Raw genomic sequence first — 7,500 nt, forward strand, 5'->3', positions numbered from 1 at the left:
GATTTGCCGTTTTTTCGACTTGTGGGATTTTATTACTTTTGGCCTGTATTTCATTATAAATTGACTGAATAATGAATATTATTATTATTACTGTCATTAACTTCAGGATTATTATCATTATAGTCATTATCATCATGATTATAATTATTATTATCATTATTGCAGTTATAATAATTACTATGTTAATTATTATTGCTATTTTTATTATTATATCTATTCATATAATGATAATAGCAATAATGATAATTTTAGAAATAATAATGACAATAATAATAATTTTAAGGACAGTGATAATGATGTTATTGTTATTTCTATTGCCATTATTTGTATGAAAATTATTGGAATAGACTTGATTATTGCTATTATTGCAGTAATTATCAAAATTATAATTATAATTATGATTTTATCATTATTATTGTCATTATCATTGTCATTATCATCATAATTATCCTCACAATTGTCAATAATAAAGGAATTATCATGGAAATCATCATAATTAACTGAATTAATGTTAAAATCCTCATAATTACCATTAAAAAGCGAAAACGTTTTTTTTCGACGTTTCTCTCAAAAGCCTGTAATACGCTAGACTTTGCCATTGTTTCGAATTGTGGGATTTCATTACTTTTGGCCTTTATTTCATTATAAATGGACTGAATAATGATTATTATCATTATCATCATGATTATCATTATTATTATCATTATTGCAGTTATAATAATTATTATGGCTATTATTATATTTATAACGATAATAGCAATATTGATAATTTTAGAAATAATAATGACAATAATAATAATGATAATGACAATGATAATGATGTTATTCTTATTTCTATTACCATTATTAGTATGAAAATTATTGGAATAGGGTTAATTATTACTATTATTGCAGTAATTATCGAAATTAAAATTATAATTATGATTTTGTCCTTATTATTGTCATTATTATTGTAATTAGCATCATAATTATTATCATTATTGTCAATAATAAAATAATTATCATGAAATCATCATAATTACCTGAATTAATGTTAAAATCCTCATAATTACCTGAATTAATGTTAAAATCCTCATAATTTCCTAGATTAATGTTAAAATCCTCATAACTACCTGAATTAATGTAAAAACCTCATAATCACCCATAAAACAGAATAGAGTTTTTTTTCAATGATTCTCTCAAAAGGCTATAATACGCTAAATTTTTCAGTTTTTGCGACTTTTAGGATTTTATTGCTTCATGCCTTTATTTCATTATATATGGACTGAATGATTATTATTATCATTATTATCATTACTGTCATTATTTTCATGATTATTATTATGGTCATTATCATCATGATTATCATTATCATCATTATTTCATTTATAATAATCATTATGCTAATGATCATTGCTATTTTTATCATTATAACTATTTTTATAATGATAATAGCAATAAGGATAATTTCAGAAATAATAATAATAATAATAATAATTATAATGATAATGATAATGATGTTATTCTTATTTCTATTGCCATTATTAGTATGAAAATTATTGGAATAGAGGTAATCATTGCTATTATTACAGAAATTATCAAAATTATCATTATAATTATGATTTCATCATTATTATTATCATTATCATTGTCAATTAGCATAATTATGATTATAACTGCAATAATGATGATAATGATAATGAAAATCATGATGATAATGACTTTAATGATAATATTCATGAAAATAATGGCAGTAATGATAATAATGATAATAATCATTATTCAGTCCATTTATAATGAAATAAAGGCCAGAAGTAATAAAATAAAAGAAGTGGAAAAAACGGCAAAATCTAGCGTATTACAGCCTTTAGAGAGAAACGTAGAACATAACCCTTTTCGCTTTTTAAAGGTATTTATGAGGATTTTAACATTAATTCAGGTAATTATGAGGATTTTCATGATAAATCCTTTATTATTGACAATAATGAGGATAATTATGATGATAATGGCAATAATAGCAATAAGCAATGATAATTAGCATAATAATTATAACCAATAATGATGATAATATTAATGATAATCATGATGATAATGACTATAATGATAATCATGATGATAATGACTATAATGATAATCATAATGATAATGACTATAATGATAATTATGATGATAATTACTATAATGATAATCATGAAAATAATGACAGTAATGATAATGATAATAATCATCATTCAGTCCATTTATAATGAAATAAAGGTCAGATATAATGAAATCCTAAAAGTGAAAATAACGGCAAAATCTAACGAATTAACATATCCTTTCCAGAGAAACGTCAAAAAACTCATTTTCGCTTTTTATTGGTAATTATGAGGATTTTAACATTAATTCAGGTAATTATGATGATTTTCATCATAATTCCTTTATTATTGACAATAATGAGGATAATTATGATAATGACAATTGTAATAATAATGATAAAATCATAACTATAATGATGATTTTGATAATTACTGCAATAATAGCAATAATTAACTCTATTCCAATAATATTCATACTAATAATGGCAATAGAAATAAGAATAACATCATTATCATTGTCATTATAATTATTATTGTCATTATTATTTCTAAAATTATCATTATTGCTATTATCATTACATAAATAGTTATAATGATAAAAATAATGATAATTAGCATAACAATTATTATAATTGAAATAATGATAATAATAATAATAATAATCATGATGATAATGACTATAATGATAGTAATCATGAAAATAATGAAAGCAATGATGATAATGATAATCATTATTCAGTCCATTTATAATGAAATAAAGGCCAGAAGTAATAAAATCCCACAAGTCGAAAAAAATGGCAAAATCTACCGTATTACAGCCTTTTGAGAGAAAAATCGATTTTTTTTTCGCTTCTTAATGGTAATCATGAGGATTTTAACATGAATTCAGGTAATTATGATGATTTTCATGATAACTCCTTTATTATTGACAATAATAAGGATAATTAAGATGATAATGACAATGATAATGGCAATAATAATGATAATTCATAAATATAATGATAATTTTGATAATCACTGCAATAATAGCAATAATTACCTCTATTCCAATAATTATCACACTAATAATGGCAATAGAAATAAGAATAACATACTAATCATTGTCATTATAATTATTATCATTGTCATTATTATTTCTAAAATTATCATTATTGCTATTATCATTATATAAATAGTTATAACGATAAAAATAGCAATAATGATTAGTATATTAATAATCTTAATTGCAATACTGATGATAATGATAATGATAATAATGGTGATAATGACTGTAATGATGATAATCATGAAAATGATGACTGTAATGATAATAATGATGATAATTCTCATTATTCAGTCTATTTATAATGAAATAAAGATCAGAAATAATGAAATTCCTCCAGTCGAAAAAACGGCAAAATCTTTGGTTTTATAACCTTCTGAGAGAAACGTCGAAAAAGAAACCTTTTCGCTTGTTAATGGTAATTATGAGGATGTTAACATTAATTCAGGTAATTATGATGATTTTCATGATAATTCCTTTATTGTTGACAATAATGAGGATAATTATGATGATAATGAAAATAGTAATGACAATAATAATGATAAAATCATAATTATAATGATAATTTTGGTAATTTCTGACAATAGCAATAATTAACTCTATTCCAATAATTTTCATACTAATAATGGCAATAGAAATAAGAATAACATCATTATCATTGTCATTATAATTATTATTGTCATTATTATTTCTAAAATTATCATTATTGCTTTTATCATTATATAAATAGTTTTAATGATAAAAATGACAATAATAATTAGCATACTAATTATTGTAACTGCAGTAATGATAATAATAATGATAATCATGATGATAATGACTATAATGATAATCATGAAAATAATGACAGTAATGATAATAATGATAATTATCATTATTAAGTCCATTTTTGATGAAATAGAGGCCAGAAGTAATAAAATCCCACAGTCGAAAAACGGCAAAATTTAGCGTATTACAACCTTTTGAGAGAAACGTCGAAAAAAAGCCTTTTTTCACTTTTTAATGGTAATTATGAGGATTTTAACATTAATTCTGGTAATTATGATGATAATTCCTTTATTATTGACGATAATGAGGAGAATTATGATGATAATGACAATAATAATTATGATTATGATGATAATTTTGATAATTACTGCAATAATAGCAATAATTAACTCTATTGCAATAATTTTCATACTAATAATGGCAACAGAAGTAAGAATAACATCATTATCATTGTCATTATAAATATCATTATTGTCATTATTATTTCTAAAATTATCATTATAATAATGAAAATAGCAATGATAATTAGCATAATAATTATCATGACTGCAATAATGATAATAATAATAATAATCATGATAATGACTATAATGATAATAAATATGAAAATACTGAGAGTAATGATAATCATGAAAATAATCATTAATCAGTCCATTTATAATGAAATAAAGTCCATAAGTAATCAAATCCCTAGAGTCGAAAAACCGGCAAAATATACCGTATATTTGAGAGAAATTTCTTTTGAGAGAAATGTCGAAAAAAAAACCTTTTCGCTTTTTTTATGGTAATTATAAGGATTTTAACATTAATTCATGTAATTATGATGATTTTCATGATATTTCCTTTATTATTGATAATAATGAGGATAATTATGATGATAACAATAATAATGATAGAACCATAATCATAATTATCATTTTGATAATTTCTGCAATGATAGCAATGATTAACTCTATTCCAATCATTTTCATACGTATAGTGGCAATAGGTATAAAAATAACATAATTATCATTGTCATCATAATTATAATTATTGTCATTATTATTTCTAAAATTATCATTATTGCTATTATTATATAAAAAGTTATAATGATAAAATTAGCAACAATAATAAGCATACTAATTATTATAATTCCAATAATGATGACAATAATGATAATCATGATGATAATGATTATAATGATAATTATGAAAATAATGATAGTAATTATAATAATGATGATAATATTCATTATTCAGTAATAAAATCCCATAAGTAAAAAGAAACGGCAAAATCTAGGAATGGCCTTTTGAGAAAAGCGTCGAAATAAAACCTTTTCGCTTTTTAATGGTAATTTTGAGGATTTTAACATTAATTCAGGTAATTTTCATGATAATTCCCTTATTATCGACAATAATGAGGATAATTAGGATGATAATGACAATGATAATGACAATAATAATGATAAAATCATAATTATAATGATAATTTTGATAATTACTGCAATAATAGGAATAATTAAATCTATTCCAATAATTTTCATATTAACAATGTCAATAAAGTAAGAATAACATCATTATCATTTTCATTATAATTATTGTTATTGTCATTATTATTTCTAAAATTATAATTATTGCTATTATCATTGTATGAATAGTTATAATGATAAAAATAGCAATAATAATTAGCATACTAATGATTATAACTACAATAATGATGACTATAATGATATTAATCATGAAAATAATTATAGTAACGATAATAATGATAGTAATCATCATTCAGTCCATTTATAATCAAATAAAGGCCAGAAGCAATAAAATCCCAAAAGTCGAAAAAACGGCGAAATCTAGCGTATTACAGCATCCTTTCCAGAGAAACGTCGAAAAAACCCTCTTTTCGCTTTTTAAGGGCAATTATGAGGAATTTAACATTAATTCAGGTAATTGTAATGATTTTCATGATAATTCCTTTATTATTGACAATAATAAGGATAATTATGATGATAATTATGATGATTATGACAATAATAATGTTAAATCATGATTATAATGATAATTTTGATAATTACTGCAATAACAGGAATAATAAACTCTATTCCAATAATTATCATACTAATAATGGTAATAGAAATAAGAATAACATCATTATCATTGTCATTACAATTATCATTATTATTATTTCTAAAATTATCATTATTGCATAATGAATAAATAGTTATAATGATAAAAATAGCAATAATAATTAGCATAATGATTATTATAACTGCAATAATGATGATAATAATAATGATAATCATGATGATAATGACTATAATGATAATAATCATGAAAATAATGACAGTTATGATAATGATGATAATAATAAATATTCAGTCCATTTATAATGAAATGAAGGCCAGAAGTAATAAAATCCGAAAAAAGGCAAAATATAGGTTATTACAGCCTTTGAGGGAAAAACGTCGAAAAAAAACCCTTTCGCTTTTAAGTGGTAATTATGATGATTTTAATATTAATTCAGGTAATTATGATGATTTCCATGATAATGCCTTTATTATTAACAACACTGATGATTTTATCTTAAGGATAAAATAATAATTATAATAATAATTTTGATTACTGCAATAATAGCAATAATAAACTCTATTCCAATAAATTTCATAATAATAATGGCACTAGAATTGATATTATATTTATAATCGGCATTATAATCATTATTATTGTCATTAATATTTCTAAAATTATCATTATTGCTATTATCATTATATAAATAGTTATAATGATAAAAATAGCAATGATAGTTAGCATTATAATTATTATAACTGCAATAATGATGATAATGATAATGGTAATCATGATGATAATGACTATAAGGATAATCATGAAACTAGTGACAGTAATGATAATAATGATGATAATAATCATTATTCAGTCCATTTATAATGAAATGACGGCCAGAAGTAATAAAATCCCAAAAGATGAAAAAATGGCAAAATCTAGTGGATTACAGCCTTATGACAGAAACGTAAGAGTATTTAAACATGAATTCAGGTAATTATGATGATTTTTATGATAATTCCTTTATTATTGACAATAATGAGGATAATTATGATGATAATGACAATGATAATGACAATAATAGTGATAAAATCAGAATAATGATAATTTTGATAATTACTACAATAATAGCAATAATAAACTCTATTCCAATAATTTTTATACGTATAATGGCAATAGAAATAAAAATAACGTCAATATCATTGTTATTATAATTATTATTATTGTTGGTATTATTTCTAGAATTATCATTATTGCTATTATCATTATATAAATAGTCAATGATAAAAATAGCAATAATAATTAGCATAATAATTTCTATAACTGCAATAATGATGATAATAATGGTAATCATGATGATAATGACTATAATGATAATAATCATGAAAATAATGACAGTAATGATAAAAATGATGATAATAGTCATTATTCAGTCCATTTATAATGAAATAAAGGCCAGAAGTAATAAAATCCTAAAAGTCGAAAAAACGGCAATATCTGGCCTTTTGAGAGAAACATCGAAAAAGAAAACCGTTTTGCTTTTAATGGTAATTATGAGGATTTTAACATTAATTTAGGTAATTATGATGATTTTCAT

Source organism: Penaeus vannamei, chromosome 17, assembly GCF_042767895.1.
Source record: "Penaeus vannamei isolate JL-2024 chromosome 17, ASM4276789v1, whole genome shotgun sequence".
NCBI lineage: Eukaryota > Metazoa > Arthropoda > Malacostraca > Decapoda > Penaeidae > Penaeus > Penaeus vannamei.